This window comes from Miscanthus floridulus, chromosome 9 (assembly GCF_019320115.1).
Source record: "Miscanthus floridulus cultivar M001 chromosome 9, ASM1932011v1, whole genome shotgun sequence".
NCBI lineage: Eukaryota > Viridiplantae > Streptophyta > Magnoliopsida > Poales > Poaceae > Miscanthus > Miscanthus floridulus.
In genome coordinates this window covers 100,492,908-100,511,104 of record NC_089588.1, presented here as the reverse complement: position 1 = coordinate 100,511,104, position 18,197 = coordinate 100,492,908, and the positions used below count along the sequence as shown (strand labels likewise).

The 18,197-nt window shown below is 44.1% G+C and overlaps 1 pseudogene; it reads left to right on the top strand.

Moving 5' to 3' along the window:
• The first annotated feature begins 3,454 nt into the window (after window positions 1–3,454).
• LOC136484018 (uncharacterized) lies at window positions 3,455–7,540 on the top strand (annotated as a pseudogene).
• The last annotated feature ends 10,657 nt before the right edge of the window (window positions 7,541–18,197 follow it).

Genomic DNA, 18,197 nt, shown 5'->3' with positions numbered 1-18,197 from the left:
GACACGCAATCCTCGCTGGATTAGTTCCAGAGGCCCTAAAGGAGGTTGGAGGTACAATGGGCCCTTTTCCATTTTTGACGGATCCGGCGCTGGTTGCGTTGGGTAATTGGGCTAACGTGAACTTCATCGGCCCAATAGTTTCCACAGAGCCGGGGCGGAGGTAGGCCCAGTGCAGCGCTCTGGGCAATTGGGAAAATCAAAATAGCCCTAGCACATCACACATCACTGGAAGGCGGAAGCCACCGCCGCACCCCGACTCCGGCGCCCTTCCTCCCGACGGCGCCCCACCCAGCGACCGCCGCCGCCGCCTTACGCCAGGTGCCCGGGTCTCTTCTCTAGGCCTTAGTCGTAGGTCCCTTCGCCGGCGACGAGCACCACATTCTCTCCCATTCCTGCTGTGCGAAACCGAGTTCCCGAACCCTAACCTTCGCTATTTGGCTGTATTCGGATCTGATCTAATTACAAGTGTATACATGTATCATACCTACTAACCTAGACTGCTTTTACAAACATTATTGAATGTACATGTGTACACCCATGCCCTTTACTAGGTCCGCCCCTGGCTGTAAGTGTAAGTGTGTGGTGTTTTGCTTGCCTGAACATGTTCTGATTTGGTTTCTGGGGGTCCTCTGCTTGTTGCATGATAATCCTGTATTTTGGTCACATAGACGAGTGTGCTGTCTATTTCTAGCTTATCCCTACCTCTGTATTCAGGCTGATTAGGCTTCACAATCACTATGGGTTGGATGAATGAATGGATCCTGCTGTGTGCTTTTAGAACCTTGCAAGTAACAATGAATAACAATGAATTCTTATTCAGATGTTATGCCTTGCATAGTTTTTTTAGCTGCAATGGATCCAGAAAATTCAGGCATTGATGTCATAGTATAATGATCTTGCTAAAATCATAGGATCATCTCTTGCACAAGCAATGTTTACAAAGTAATTTGCCCAAAGTCATTGCTGTCACATGACAACAATGCTTGAACTGTGGCTTTGCCCCTGTTTGCAACATGAGCACCATCCTTATTCAGATGTTATGCGTTGTAGAAATGTTTTTGCAACATAGTACCATTATGTACACTTCTGACGGTGCATTGTCTGGTCAATTAATTATGAATCTTACTTCCTCTGGTCATACCTGCCATATTCTCTCTCTATGAATCTCACATTTTCTTACTGAAAAAACAACAACATGATGCACTGTTTTGAAAATTACATAGCTGCAATATATTTAATGTTGCGCTGCATGCAGAATTTATGGTCCAATTTGTCAAAGGCAGTAGTGGCCAGTGGGCACAAAAAGTAGCACATGTGGTTATTGCATGATTCAATGCTTTCCTATTTCTTGATGTATGCACATGTATGGGTATAATCATGCAATCTTTTTTGTGCAATTGTGCAGGTGACACTGCATAGCAATAATTTCTTTTTGGAAAAAAGCTGGAGCGATGAGTCATAAATGGTTCACAAGGATGACCTGCTGTTGCTGTGTGCGTTCATAGGCACACCAGGTAACCCATGTCTAAGTTTATTCCTTTCCTCTTAACATGCTCACTGAAGAAAAAGATCTGTTATACATAACTATTAGTCTTGATCAGTTTAAATGCCTGTTTGGAACTGGGCCATTTTATCTAGGCTTAGAACTGTTTCCTACTTCTCCGCTAAGCTAGCTTTTAATGGAAGTGCTAAGTTTACCTCATTGGGAAGAGGAAGATGTGATTCTATCCAATAAAAGGGGTTGCAGGGCTCTGTAAATCAATAATATTTTTGTAACATGGTTCCCACAGAGACACTGTAACTGTTTGCAGAAGGAGGGATATACATAATATATCAGGGAGGATTGGTTAAATTGAATAGGCACCTCATTCTGCTACTTTGTTTCCAACTATTGTGAATCCATGTTACTTTTCATACCTTTATAATTCTGTACAGTTAGTCTTCATATCAGTTAAGAGAGCCCTCTTCATAGTGAGTGTATCGTGATCATTCATGTCAATTAGATACTTTCCTCAACCTCCTGTTTACTTCTCTTACTTGGGCCCCATCAATCTCCTTTTCGACCCTTTGAACACACTACAGCTGCGATTGGTAGGTGGTGTTAACCTTTCTGTGCTGACTTCTCCATTGTGTCTGCTCTCTAGAATCAGCAGGGATGCCACTTTCTTAACTCTATTTCATCTCATTATTTTTTGTTTAAATTTGACAACTAAATCAGGATAACAAAGATACTCAAGTATTTGTTGTCACTTTGCTTCTATTTGAGCTCCTTAAATCATCTGCTGCAAGTCTTTTGCTCACTAAATCATGCGTAATGCAAACAATGTTAACAAGTCCAACCCATTGTCACCTGCTACCTTGCACTATTCTTGAGGACTAAATAACTCTCTTAACATTCTATTCTTGTTGACACTTTGACTTTGAGTGCCTTGAATCATCTACTGCAAGTCTTCTTTTGTTCACTAAATCATGCATGATGCAAACGATGTTAAGAGGTCTTACCTATTGACACCTGCCACCTCACTTTGATGACAGCCAACTGCTGAAGCAACATATACTACCCCAAGAAAGTTGATGCCTGCAGAGGATAAATAATACTTCTCCACTCAAACGTGTATCTGTAAGTGATGCCATGCTAACGTAAAGTTTCTTTTTATGTTGATTTTGAATTTTGATCCTGTGCATGCTTTACCTATGTGTCTTTATTTTTCTTTGTCCCCTGTAATTCTATTATACCCTCCATAATGAAGTGTCATTGGATGTGTTGAAAATCATGTTATTGACAATAATATGGTGTATATTGTCTCATTAGGTTTATATGTTGACTTCTGTTTGTTGACTCAGTGCTACATCAGATGCTGCAATAAATCATATACATACTTGTGGATTTGCTATTTGTTTGAAAGGAGAGTTTTTATTTTCCCCACTTAGAATGATGTTTGGGTCATTCGCCATCCTCTGCTCATCTGATGATTGTGAAGCTAAATAGCTTATATTTGAAGAAGGGCTAGATTGAAGTAGTACTCAAATGTTCAATCACAATTACGTGCAAGATCATATGAGTTCAATATATGAATTTGCTTTGCATATGTAAGAAAAAAATAGTGTTTGAATCATGGTGCAATATAGATAGAATCACTGGTATGTACTATCTTTTCATGGTTGATTTCATTTTACTTTTCATTCCTTTTCAATTCAACTATTAACATAACAGAATTAGCAATATTCAGTGGAGTGTGATAGACCAAGTCTATAAGTCTTGTGCTTATCCCAAGTAGTAGTTGCTGCATATGTCAGCACCGTTATCATCTATCTTATTAGCATCTACTTTAGGATATGCTGTATGCTTTAGCATCTGCCGTAGAATATGCTAAAACTTTCTTAAGTTGCAAGTTTGCTACTCCTATATGGACTCAGAAAAATCCTGTCATGGTTTGTGGCTAAAAATAGAAAATCTGCCCCAAATACCTGTGTCTTTGGCTAACAGAGTGAATTATGATGGAAAGAAGAGGGCCTTTTTTTTTGCATGATTTTGCATGTCTTCTTGAATTAGTTTATCACTATTCCATTATTAGTTTCACACTGGTATTTTTCATGGTCTAATGCACTAAAGGTTTTAGCATAATATTGTTTGAGAAAGCGATCCTAAGGTGTTCATCCACTTTCGAATAATTTGTACTTAAATAATAACATTTTTCCATAGTATATCCATCTTCATCTGATGTGAACTTATTTGATGCCAGGTTGCGCTCTACTTTTCTGAGAATATGGTTGGTTGCAATAGGGAAGAGGCCTTAAGGGCCAGGGAAATTGCTGTGAAGAAGATGGAAAATAAAGATTTTTTTGGTGCCCAGAAGATTGTGCTTAAAGCTCAAAAGCTTTTTCCAGAGCTTGAGAATGTGTCTCAACTGTTAACCATCTGCAGTGTGCACTGTGCAGCAGAGTTAAGGGTGAATGGAGAGATGGACTTCTATGGAGTCCTTCAAGTGGAGGAAGGAGCTGACAAAGCCTTGATAAAAAAGCAGTACCGCAAGCTTGCATTTTCACTTCACCCTGATAAAAATTGTTTTGCGGGTGCTGAGGCAGCTTTCAAGTTGGTTGCCGAAGCTCATTCTGTACTATGTGATACTGCAAAGCGAAATGATTATGACCTGAAAAGGAGGAATGGATTTAGAAATGTGCCAAAGTCAGCCAAACAGCAGCCATCAAAGAAGACTGATTCACATAAACAGAGCATGCCTGGATCTAGAGAAACATTTTGGACTATATGCTCAAATTGTCAGATCCAATACCAGTACTACAGCAATATCTTGAACACCATGGTCCGCTGTCTGAACTGTAAAAGGAATTTTTTTGCATACAAGCTGAATCAACAGCCCATGTCCACTTCATCAAGTGTCAACAGCTCCCAAGTTCCTGCAAGCAGGTTTGCGAATAAACAACGTGACACTCCCAATCAACAAGGTCACCCTATGAATCCTTCATCTGTAGGTAGAGGCACCAATGTGAAGCCAAATGGTTCCCAAGACCCTGCACACATGTTTCGAAATCAACAGCATGGTGTTTACAGTCAACATGGCCATCCTGTGAAGCCTTCTGCAGACAGAGACACAGATGCAAAGCTGAGGATGAATGTGGCCCAGCGTGATGAATACATGAAAGGGAAGCTAATGACCCAGAGGTGTTGAGGGGGAAATTTCAATCTTCAACGCTGAATCAAGATAAATCTTCTGTCCCTATGGGAAATGGGGACATGCAAGGAAGGCCACCAATTTCAGATCCTGCTGATCCAAACATTGTCAACACACAGAAATCAGTTCAGGAAGATGCGTCTGCAGTGCCGGATGCTATGGATCTGCCTGGTTCTGCAAAGCCTTCTTCTGCAGGTGGGAAAATAGATGGAGATGCAAGGATAAATGTTGCAGGTAGTAGATTGATGCCAGATCCTGTTGATCTAAATATTACTGGCAGAAGAAATTTGCATAGACAAGATGCATCTACAGTGCCTACTGGTGCCGGATCCTCTGGTACCCAAAGCTCAGTTAAGAGGAAGACTGTATGCTGATGGCAATGTTTGCCTGGACACGGATACCAACAAGAGGCCAATGAAAAATAATATTCCATCTGATGTTAACATGAGTTGTAAACAAGTATGTGATGATGGTGTCACTAATGCTCGCATACAATCAGATCCACCTCATGTGTCCGGCGGCAATGTAGACACCCAACAAAAGCCAAAAGTTGCTGATATAAGTGATCATCAGGTAAATATCAAGGAAAAAGCTACTGAAACTGATAGTGATCAGGACAATATCATGGAAGAAGCTCCTCAAACTGTTAGTGAAAACGTAAATATCAAGGAAAAAGCTACTGAAACTGATAGCGATGAGGACAATATCATGGAAGAAGCTCCTCAAACTGTTAGCGAAAAGAAGCCTTCTTACTCTGAGCAGGTCACCCTCCCTGATCCAGATTTCTTCAATTTTGAGAAGATCAAGGATATCAATGTGTTCGAAGTTGGTCAGATATGGGCCCTCTATGATAACCTTGATGGCATGCCAAGGTATTATGCTCGTATAAAGCATTTTGATGCCTCCAACTTCAAAATACATTTAACTTGGCTGGAGTACGTTGCGATGGATGAAGATGAGGAGAACTGGACTGATGAAGAACTGCCTACTGCTTGTGGAAACTTTCGCCTTGGGAAAGGAACTGACATATCAGAAGACAAGGAAATGTTTTCTCACATTGCTTCTTGGACAAAAGGTAAAATGAGGAATTCATATGTCATATATCCTAACAAGGGTGAGGTGTGGGCTCTTCACAAGGGGTGGAGCATGGAATGGAGCTCAGATGCAGATAATCATAGATCATATGAGTATGAGGTTGTGGAAGTCGTGTCAAGTATGTCAGCCAATGGTGGCGCCACTGTTATCCCACTGGTTAGGATTGAGGGATTCAGTTTGTTTATTTGCAACAGCTAAAGACAAATCCTCATTTGTGATACCATCTAGTGAGCTGCTCCGATTTTCTCACAGAATCCCTTTTTATAGGACAAAAGGAAATGAAAAGGTTGGTGTTCCAAGAGGATTTCTGGAACTGGACAATGCATGTCTCCCTGCTGACCTGGATGCAGCATTTTCCTCTGTTACTCTTGACTCTTACATGTCTCTCAGCAAGAAAGAAAGCAGCACATCTGTTAATGTGACCACTGACAATACAAGTTGTAGAATGGATCTGGGAGATGATCAAATTGCTCAAAAGGAGAATCACCGTGAAGAGCATATTGGCCACCCCCACCCAATGTCTACAGACAATCCTAAAGATTTGTGCCCGGAACAAAATACACCCTTAAAGAAAACTGCTGGTGATGCCAATGAATTTAGTGATTGCTCTCTTCAAGGCAGCCTCTCCCCCAACATATACACATATCCTGATTCTGATTTCCACAAATTTGAAGAAGGTCGCTCCTGTGAGAAGTTTGAACGTGGACAAGTATGGGCCTTGTACAATGATATTGATAAACTTCCCAAGTTCTATGCCTGGATAAAAAAAGTCAGGGAAGAGCCTTTTAGAGTTGAGGTGATCTGGCTTGAGGCTTGCCCGAAACAGGATCAGGAGAAACAGTGGTTGAAGCAGGACATACCCATCAGCTGTGGCACATTCAAAATCCTAAAATGGAGAGCTGAGTATGACACAAGCGATACCTTCTCTCATCAGGTATATTTTAGAGAAACCGGCAAAAAGCGGGAGCTTGAAATCCTCCCACAGGTTGGCGATATATGGGCCGTCTACATGAACTGGGCACCTGACTGGGTTCCATGCAGTGTTGATGCCTGTGAGTTTGCTATCTGCGAGGTCGTCGAGTGCACTGAAGCTAGCACAAAGCTCACCTTCCTGGCCCAAGTCAGCGGCTACCGATCCGTCTTCAAGCCTGACAAGCAAAGGGGAGTGCTGGAGGTACCTGCCGGGGAGGAGCTGAGGTTCTCCCACCAGATACCCTATTTCCACCTGACGGGAGAGGGAGGCGGCAGTCTCCGTGGCTTCTACTGAGCTTGACCCTGCTTCCGTCCCCGATGCCTTCCTGTATGGGGACACCTGATGACGACGGCTGGCAGATGCTGAACCAAACCCCAATTCTGGTTAGCATTATGTCTCAAGTGTTAGGCTGTCAGTTTATTCGAGTGTACATATATGGCGGTTAGCTTAGTCTCACTGGAACCGTGCGGATATAGTCATATGGAGGTGCCTGGGGTGGGTTGCTATTTCTTACCAGTGCCTATGGAAAAGGTCTCAGGCGCTGTTGTGCTGGTTACAGCGCATTGCTGCCGGTTAAGTTAATTCTGGTTTAATCTACCAGGGTCCAGACATGTCTTATGCACGACAGTGTTTAACATTAACTTGTTATATGCTAGTGTGGATCTGTAGCGCCTAACCCCTGCACCGTTGTTTTACTATGCAATCTTGGAGATGAAACCTGTACAGTTCAAGGTAATACTATATATATGGAGTTGTCTGTTATGCCAGGACAGTTAGAAATATGGCCGTTGAATGCTGTCTGTGTCTCTGTTGTAGCATGCAATGGTAAGTGACTACCTTATGTTACCTAGTATAGATAGAAATTTACATTCTCTCCACAGGATGGTTTGCAACGCGTGTTGGCGCTGCTTGCTGCTGCTGATTCAAACTATAGCTTATGCCATTTTAGTTTGGAAATCAAGGCAGTGCCCCTCCGGGGGTGGCGACCAGTGCTTAGCTACATCCAGCCCAGAATGCTGCGTGAGAAAATAGTAGGGTATTCTTGGACACTGGCACACTGCATAGGACCGTATTTTCTTAACCCTTTTTTTTTTAAAAAAAATATTCACATTTATATCCTTGGGTGTCCTTAAACCTGTTTTTGGCCTTGGAGTGAGCGCCGTGGCCCATGATGCTAAGATAACATGTATGGGTGCAATAGGCCATGGGGCCAGCCTGAAGGCCTTGATGGCGTGGCGGGAAGGACGTGGTGCTGACGTGGCCAGAGCTGGCTCCACGTAGAGGCTCGTTTCGATTGTTTTGATCCCTGTTTTAAAATATAAATATCGTGTACTCAAAATACAAAATAGCTGTTTTGTAAACATTAAAAATAGCATGAAAATAATAAAACGATAGGAAATGTAAATACTGCATACCCAAAACTTATATCACTCCAATCTGAATAAAAATGTATAGAAGTGACAGTATGAGCACTGATTATATATGCCATTGACACTTGATATTTTACTCAAACCGACATGACGAAGAAGCTAGCAGCTAGTCTTCTTCGGTTAGTCAACGTGCACCAATCCTCCATGGTGGCACATCGTTTGTGAGAAAACAAATCAACTTTGAGACGCTTTTAGCTCTCGTTCGATCAATCCCGCGTAACTTCTTGGTAGTGTGGGAAGAGCCTTAGATTTAACGTCTCTGTACGCAGAGGCGGAGCTTAACTGAGTAAACAGGGCTGGTCTATGTAAACTCGCTATAAATAAACATCATAAACAGTGTTAAAACTACTAACTTCAATTTTTATAAGGTGTACACGTATATCAAGATTTAAACTTTAAATTTTAATCAATATTTTAGCTAATAATTTTTAACTATTACAGTATAAACTTGATACCAAAATTGTGCTATCCAATAATCTAAGTTTAACAATTTTTTCGGAAGGGCTAGTGTCGACGAAATACGTCCAGCAGTCTACTGAGGGGTATGCCCACGGTAGTAGATGAATCGGTGAAGGTGCGTGTTAGGGAACCGGATGGTGACACAGAACGCAAGAGACAGCGATTAGACAGGTTCAGGCCGCCAACTTGGCATAATACCCTACGTCATGTATCTTTCGGTGGGTTGTATTGCGTATGATCAGATCTGCCATCTTGGGGACCCCTGCCCCTCCTTATATACTCTGGAGGGGTATGGTTATAAGGAAAATATCCTATTTAGTATTACAATATCTTATTGTAGTCTTGCGGTGCACGCCGACCAGTACCGTACGCCGCACGCCTTGATCTTGTGGGCTGGGCCACCTCTGATGGTGCGGCCCATGTCTTGTCCTGTGGGTACCGAGGGTTATACCCCTATAACTAGTCCTCGAGCGCTTTGTATCCGCTGAGCAACACCGTCTTGAGCTTGTCCGAGCTGTCCAACTTGCTGCTAATCATCAAGAACAGGTGTCCGACCAGTTTAACTGGGAGCCGAGCTGTTGAAGCGAGTATCCGAACAGTTGAACTGTCATCCGAGCTGTTGTCCGAGCAGTGGGAACGACGTCCGAGCAGTTCAACTGTGAGCAAGCCCAGACTTACTCGAAGTTGAGATTTGCCGGAAGGATGTAAGGGGCTCATGATAAAAAAATATTGAAGTCTCCATCTTGGATGAAGTGTGCCCACTTAGGTTCCGGATGTCGAAGTTAGACGCTTAGTGTCCTTGACTTAGTGCAGAGGAACTTAGTCACTTTGTAGAAGATTAAGTCGAAAAATAAGCACATTCACCGTAAGGTGAAGTGTGCCCACTTAGTCCCCGAGTCTGATAGTAGGTGAAGTAGTCACGTGGTGTCAGGGTCCAAAGTAGTAGTCTTCATGTGCTGGCCTAGTCCCCAATGTCGCTGGAAACCAGTGTAGAAATAAATATAGTCCTCACGAGATGACGTGTACACATGTAGTCCCCGAACCTGCTGGAAGATTTTGAAGATATCTCTTATAGGGTCAAAGAATTTTTAATGAAAGCTTGCCAACATCATCTGCCATGTACTTCACAAGACCCCGGACGTGTTGCCCAAGATTAGCACTCTGATCCGAACAGCATGGAGCAACTTGATAGCACACCGATGAGATGTAACAAGATCCGACCATCAAGGGAGTCCCTAGCTTAGCTGACGATGTTTGCACCAAGAATCGGAACACCGAGGAGTCCCCAGCATAGCTGGCGAGCCCCAATGTAGCTAACGATGAAGCCCTTGCGATGAGCAGTCCAACCAACTGGTCGGCGGCGAAGCGAACGCCGAGCAGGAGTGAGCGCCGAGCAGTCTGACCAGTTGGTTGGCGATGAAGTCCGTCTGATAGGTGGTCCGACCACCCGGACGATGATTATCTTGCCCAGTCCCTGAGCGTAAGCTCGTTGGCCGAACCGTGCCCCTACGAAACAAATATGTAGAATAGGTAGTACATGATGTAAAAATAAAATATATGAACTCCTAAGAAGAATCAGCAATGGTGATGAAATAGTGTATACAGCTCGACGATCAGTTGGTGTGAACACTTAGTGTTATTCTGAAGATGTGTTTATATTTAATATAAACTTCCAACTGGTTAGTGTGTAGCTGAGTCTCCAGCCCTAGCTAGCCCGTTAACCATAATGCGAAGCGCGGAGCCCGTGTGAGTGTAGAAAAAACAAGGCGTTGCTAAGGAGCTGCTGCCGACCATCCATAACGCAGAGGGCAGACGCTCATGTACGTGTAAGGAGAAGCCGGAGACAGGGCCTTCTCTGGAGACCACCGAGCATAAAACATGACTGTTCGGGGATGTGCCTTAGGCAAAAACGTATGTCATCTTTAAGATGGTATATATAGACAAAAAATCGTTTGGATAATAATCATGGAGAAAATAGTATGGAGATATATCATGGCGATATATGAAGGTTAGAGAATATTTAGAAAAATATTAAAGCGTGACTTAGCTTTAGACATATCGTCTGATCGGCGCCGTATGACGTTATCTAATCGGCATCGACGAAATTGTCCGACCCTCGAGCTTTCCGACCTGTCGTCGTGGTGGCGGCCGCGGTTGTGACAGCGCCGTTCTTCACGGCGATCATCATTGCGACGCGGCATGTGGTCGGAGCGAGTACTCAGGACGACGTCGTCCTTATTTTACTGATCGGCCTTAGGCAGATTAGATTCGGGGAGATCGCTGACGTAGCCGTATTTGATCTGATCAGAGACGGCCAAGCGGAGCAGTCGGCATGTATGATGTGCGAGTAGACGGATGCAGTGGGGATGGCTCGCTTATGACTCAGGCAGCAGGCTTATCAACTCGCTTGTGGGTCAATGGAGTCAAACAACTTGATGTAGTCAGATGGGCGCGCAGTAGCTACACGTACGATCCGGCGCATATGCATATGCCAATAGCTTTGATTGTTGGCTTTGTGTAGTAGGTAAGTGCCGCCGCCGTAGCCTGAAAATGCGGAAACTCCTGCATGTCTCGTGCCAGCAGGTACGTGATCTCGAGGGCGACGAGGATCATCATGGCTGCCATTGACAATAGTAAAGTAAAGACAAATAAGTCTGCATACGTATAAAAATATTGAATTGCAGATTAAGGAATCGACTTAGCTGTTGAAAGCTCTAGTTTAGTTTTGGTAAATTGATGAAACCCTAAGTGCTAACTAAGTTTATCAAAATAATTATAAAATAGGTGGCACATTCCAAGTGGTGGAGCAAATGAAGATTATGACATGCTGATGGTGATGCCAAGGTGATGATAAGTGCTTAAACTTAAAAAGAAGAAAGAGAAAAACAAAAGACTTAAGGCAAAGGTATAAGTGGTAGGAGCCATTTTGTTTTAGTGATCGAGACACTTAGAGAGTGTGATCATATTTAGGATCGATAGCCGTACTATTAAGAGGGGTGAAACTCGTATCGAAATACGGTTATCAAAGTGCCACTAGATGCTCTAACTCATTGCATATGCATTTAGGATCTAGTGGAGTGCTAAGACCCTTGAAAACATTTATGAAAATATGCTAACACATGTGCATAAGGTGATACACTTGGTGGTTGGCATATTTGAGCAAGGGTTAGAAACTTCACCGGCGCCCTGTATAGAAAAGACAGGGTTTCACAGAGTAGATCGGACGCTGGACTCAACTGGACCGGCGCATCCGGTTAGTAGAAGTAGTGAAGACGCTGGCATCGGTCTTCGATCGGACGCTGGGTCACTTCGTGACCAGACGCTGAGTGGGTGCTGTCGATGCAGGACCCACAGGATACCCCGCAAGGGAGAGAGAAGATCTAGTCCAACTAGAATTCTTCCCATGTGATCTTAGTAGTAGTACTATTCAGTAATCCTACTAGGATCTCTCATTATAAACCGACTAGGACTCTAGCCTCCTGACTATATAAAGGAGGATAGGGCTCCTGGGAGAGAACAACAATTGTACAACACAACACTTCATAATCAATCTAACGCAAAAAGCTAACACCGACTGGACGTAGGGCTGTTACTCGACCATAGTCGAGGGCCTGAACCAGGATAAATCAACTGTCTCTTGCGTTCACCATCGAGTTCCACATACGCTGAAACCCGAACATACTGCCTCGGGTATCCCCGTGGCAGGCTATCGGTGGTAAAACATCGACAGCTGGCGCGCCAGGTAGGGGCTTTCGGCGACTTTGCATCCGAGAGCTCAATGGACATTGATAACATGATTTTCCCGACGGGATCAACTTTCATCTTCGGCTCATGGATCTGTGAGGCGGACAACAATGGCAAGCTCCAAAGTCGTCTCCTCAAAGATTCGAAACACCATGAAGACGATTCTATTCCGACGACCACGACACATCAAATCTCTGGAAGATTCGCGCAGCTCATAGTGTCTGATTCAACTCAGGTTCCGTAGCTTTGCGCATCCGACTCGAATTCGAACTCCGCATTCGAGTTGGAGTCTTATCCGAGTCCTTTCGGGAAACTGAGTTCTTTTTCGATGGGACTTAAGAACGCGGCCTTGACCTATCAAGAATACAACTCGAAGTACGCGCGGAATCCCTTCAAGAAGTCGGATCTTCCTCCACTTGGACTCCTAAACATGGCAACATCTTATCAGGGACAGTTCGAAAGATCCTTCAATCCAATGCTTGGGATACCACTGACAGGAGCCCAGGAGGGTCTCGTGCTAACGATAACATCGCAAGACTATATCATCCACTGGCCAGGTTCCATTCCTGAAGATAGCAGAACCCAACTAGTCGGCACAACAACAACAGCTATTCTACCTTACCAAGAAGGAGACTCGATCTGTGACATCGAGGCATCTACTGAAGTCACCAGCAACTCCGACAGTATGAAAACTAACACCAATAACAGAACGGCTCACGCACGGGAAGTGCTCATGGTTCGACATCCTCGGTCACCATTAAATCCCCTAGAAGCACCCAATGTCAGGTCATCAGATGAATCAGAATCCAACATATCACCCTTTGCCCAGGGCTACGATGGAGAAACCGAGAGTCAGAAACAAGCTAGAGAAAGGAAGAACAAGTTGAAGCAAGGGCGCCAACACCGTGCTAGGCAGCGCAGGGAAGCCTAGATCAGATACGAGTCAAATTTGGCTGAATACGACAGAAGAAAATCACAACGAGAAGTCGAAGGAAGACGCAGGACAAATACGCCTTACGATAAGATTCGAGAAGCATTAGAAGAACTCAGAGCAACTTCACATCCCGACGAGAAGTATGAGCAGCTCCAAGACTTGCTTCGGTCGATGATCCCAAGAACGCATGATGAGAGAGACCAATCAAGACTACCCGCCAGATCAACAACCCACAGGCAAGAAGATCAAAATCAAAGGAAGTCCGCTTTCGAAAGACTTGGGCCAGGTGGAAGCCATAACGGAGGAAGTAGGAAGGAACATAATCAAGGCCACCAATTTGAACAACTAAGAAAGACCAGGAGTAGGGTGCCTACTCAGATAGCCTCGTAGAATTATTCCCATCAAAACAACAGTTGGACAGAAGGAGGTGCCGAATCCGAATTCAAAGAAGCCGGAACACACGACAGATTCCCCTGTTTCGCGAACAGGCTTGCATCGGTGCGATTACCTCACAAGTTCAAACCGTCCAACCACTCTAAGTATGATGGCAAAACTGAACCAAGGCAATGGCTCAGAATATATTCACAATTAATTAAACTAGCCGGAGGAGACGATGATATCAAGACCCTATTCTTTCCCATGGCACTAGAGGCCATGCCCCTCCAATGGTTCGATAAATTGAACCCAGGGTCAATCAGAAATTGGGAGGACTTGCAAAGAGCTTTCTGTGAAAATTTCGCGGGTATCATCACACACCCGATCACTCATGCAGAACTGAAAGGACTCAAGCAAAAGGGAGGCGAAAGTCTCAGAAATTACTATCGATGATTCGGCGAACTACGAGCTCAAGTGCATGACATCACCGAACGAGAAGTAATTGAAGCTTTCTCTCACGGAATCATGGCTAGATGGCAATTTCAAGACTTTTGCAAAGAAAATCCAAGAAACAATGAAGAATTCAGACGAACAGTAGAAAAGATAATTACTGCAGAAGAAAAAACACGAGAGAGGTTCCCAGATAGAAGCAACCAGGACAACCCGGACAAGCAAAATCATCGAAATAGCAGACATCAAGAAAGAAAACGTAGACCAGACAATACCGTGGCAATGGCCGACAAATCAAAAAAGTTTTCCAAACTCAGAAGATATGATGACATTGAAAACATACGTTGCCCATTGCACCCCAATGGGAGGCACACCATCGGAAATTGCTACACTTTCAATGATCGATACACAAGAAAAGATAGTAAGGAGAACACCAAAGAGGACAATCAGAAAAAAGATAAAGACAACCACGAGGACAAAGGATTCCAAAAACCTAGGGGAACGGTAGCAGTGATCTTCTTAGGGGCTCCAGATTGCAGAAGCAAACATCAAGAAAAACTAGCACTACGGACTATCATGACAGCAGAACCGGCTACACCAAGATATCTCAATTGGTCACAGTATCCTATCCAATTTACCAGAGAAGACCAATGGACTACCGTGGGAAACGCAGGCCATTATCCACTGGTTCTAGATCCAACTATTGCTGGTATGACTGTCACCAAAGTACTAATCGACGGGGGAGCCGGACTCAACATCATCTTTTCAGAAACACTAAGGAAGATGGGACTACAACTCGCCGGGATGATCACACCAACAAGCACACCTTTTTACGGAATAGTACCCGGCAAAGCAGCCATGCCGCTCGGACAAATTACTTTACCCGTTACTTTTGGAACTCCTTCGAACTACCGAACAGAGTTTATCAAATTTGAGGTCGCAGACTTCGATTCATCATATCATGCAATCCTCGGACACCCAGCACTAGCAAAATTCATGGCAATACCATATTATCCGTACTTACTGCTTAAGATGCCAGGACCCAACGGTATCCTTTCTCTTCGAAGTGATTTGAAGCATGCTTTTGACTGCGATGTTCAGGCAATCCAAATTGCAGCCAAAGCACAAGCCGACAATGGAAGAAAAGAAATAGCCACAATTGCTGCAGAGATGAGCCAAGAAGAATTAGAAATACCGGCTAAAAAGCCCAGCATCATCACACCACCAAAAGAAGCCAACATCAAGCAAATCGACTTGGGCACTGGCGATACCTCCAAGACAGCAACCATCAGTGCTCACCTCTCGGCAAAATAGAAACTCGCGCTCACCAACTTTCTTCGAGACAACAAAGATATCTTTGCTTGGAAGCCGGCCGACATGCCAGGTGTCCCAAGAGAGTTGGCTGAGCACAGAATTGATGTTAATGAAAGCTCCAAGCCTGTAAAGCAACGGCTACGACGATTCTCACCCGACAAAAAGGCAGCGATTAAAAAGGAAATCACAAAACTGATGGCAGCCGGATTCATCAGAGAAATCCTTCATCCAGATTGGCTAGCAAACCCGGTCCTTGTGCAGAAGAAGAACATGGACGAGTGGCGCATGTGCGTCGACTACACAGATCTCAACAAACATTGCCCAAAAGATCCGTTCGGGCTACCACGCATTGACCAGATAGTCGACTCAACAGCAGGGTCTGTACTATTATCCTTTCTCAATTGCTATTCAGGGTATCACCAGATCGCATTAAAAGAACAAGACCAGAGCAAGACGTCTTTCATTACTCCGTTCGGTGCTTACTGTTACAAGACCATGTCGTTTGGACTAAAGAACGCTGGCGCCACATACCAAAGAGCTATCCAAACTTGCCTTGGGGATCAAATCGGTGAAAATGTGGAGGCATACGTGGATGATGTAGTGGTGAAAACAAAGAACCCAGACACTCTGATTGAAGATTTAAAGCAAACCTTCGAAAACTTGAAGAGATGGAGATGGAAGTTGAACCTAAATAAATGTGTATTCGGAGTTCCCTCAGAACAACTACTTGGATTTTTGGTCAGTTAGCGCGGGATTGAAGCTAGCACCAAGCAAATTCGAGCTATAACAGAAATGGGCCCACCTAGAAGTATCAAAGATGTGCAGAAACTAACAGGATGCATGGCGGCCCTCAACCGTTTCATATCAAGACTCGGCGAAAAAGGGTTACCTTTCTTTAAACTACTAAAGAAGACAGACAAGTTTGAGTGGACAAAAGAGGCCGATGAAGCTTTCAAGAAACTTAAGGCATACCTCACATCCTCACCAATTCTCACACCCCCAAGGAAAGACGAAGATATGATACTATACATTGCGGCGACTACTGCTGTGGTCAGCACGGCAATAGTCGTAGAAAGAGAAGAAGGACGCGTGTATAAAGTACAACGACCCGTATACTACATCAGCGAAGTATTATCTGAATCAAAAATACGGTACCCGCATGTACAGAAACTACTCTATGCCCTATTGATCACTTCACGCAAGCTTCGCCACTATTTTGAAAGCCACCAGATCACAGTAGTGACATACTTCCCGCTCAGAGACATCTTACACAACAGAGATGCGACGGGACGCATATCAAAGTGGGCAGTTGAACTCGGAGCTCTTAACATCGATTTCACCCCGCGGAAAGCAATCAAATCTCAAGCCCTTGCCGATTTTGTGGCTGAGTGGACAGAGATTCAACAGCCGTTATCAGATACAATCCTTGACCACTAGAAGATGTACTTTGATGGGTCACTCAAACTAGGCGGAGCCGGTGTAGGCGTTCTCCTCATTTCTCTAGAAGGAAAACAACTCAAGTACGTCCTTCAGATATTATGGCAAGCTACAAATAACGAAGCAAAATATGAAGCCCTCATCCACGGGCTACGAGTGGCAATTACCCTCGGAATAAAGAGATTACTCGTATACGGCGATTCAACAGTAGTCATCAACCAAGTCAACAAAGATTGGGATTGCACCAAAGAAAACATGGGTGCTTACTGTACTGAAATACGGAAACTTGAAAAACATTTCCAAGGATTAGAAATTCTACACGTCCTGCGCGATTCCAACATTGTAGCAGATATCCTCGCCAAGCTCGGATCAGACAGAGCGAAGGTTCCACCCGGCGTATTCATAGAAGAGCTATCAGTTCCCTCTATCAAACAACCTGGTGAGACAACCCCTGAAATTCAGGCTAAAGGCGTTCAGATCTTGGTAATCAACACTTCATGGAGCCAAGTTTTCATTGACTATATCAAAAAAAATAAATTGCCAGCAGATAAAGCAGAAGCCACCCAAGTTGTTCGCAGAAGCAAAAACTATGTTCTAGTAGGAGAAAGACTTTACAGAAGAGCAGCATCATCAGGAGTACTCCTAAAATGTGTCTTATTTGAAGAAGGCAAAGAGATCTTAGACGAAATACACTCAGGTTGCTGTGGAAATCATGCCGCTTCAAGAACACTGGTTGGCAAAGCATTTTGCACCGGATTCTACTGGCCAACCGCTTTGAAAGACGCAGAAGAACTTGTCAGAAAATGCAAAGGTTGCCAAATGTTTGCAAGACAAGCCCATGTACCAGCTCACAATCTTATCTGCATCCCACCCGCTTGGCCTTTTTCCTGCTGGGGGCTGGATCAAGTAGGACCCCTGAAGAAAGCAAAAGGCGGCTTCGAGTACATCTTTGTAGCAATCGACAAGTTCACCAAGTGGATTGAATACAAACCACTCGCGAAATACAGCGCAACCAAAGCAGTTGAGTTCATCCAAGACATTATGCACCGCTTCGGCATGCCCAATCGCATCATCACAGATCTAGGCTCCCCCTTCACAGCTACAGAATTCAAAAGCTGGGCACAAGACTATTGTTTCAATATAGACTATGCGTCTGTTGCACATCCAGAAGCCAACGGACAAGTAGAAAGGACTAATGGACTCATACTAGCCGGATTAAAACCAAGGTTATACGAAGAACTAGTGGACTATGGGTCCAAATAGATTGAAGAATTACCTAAAGTAGTATGGGGGCT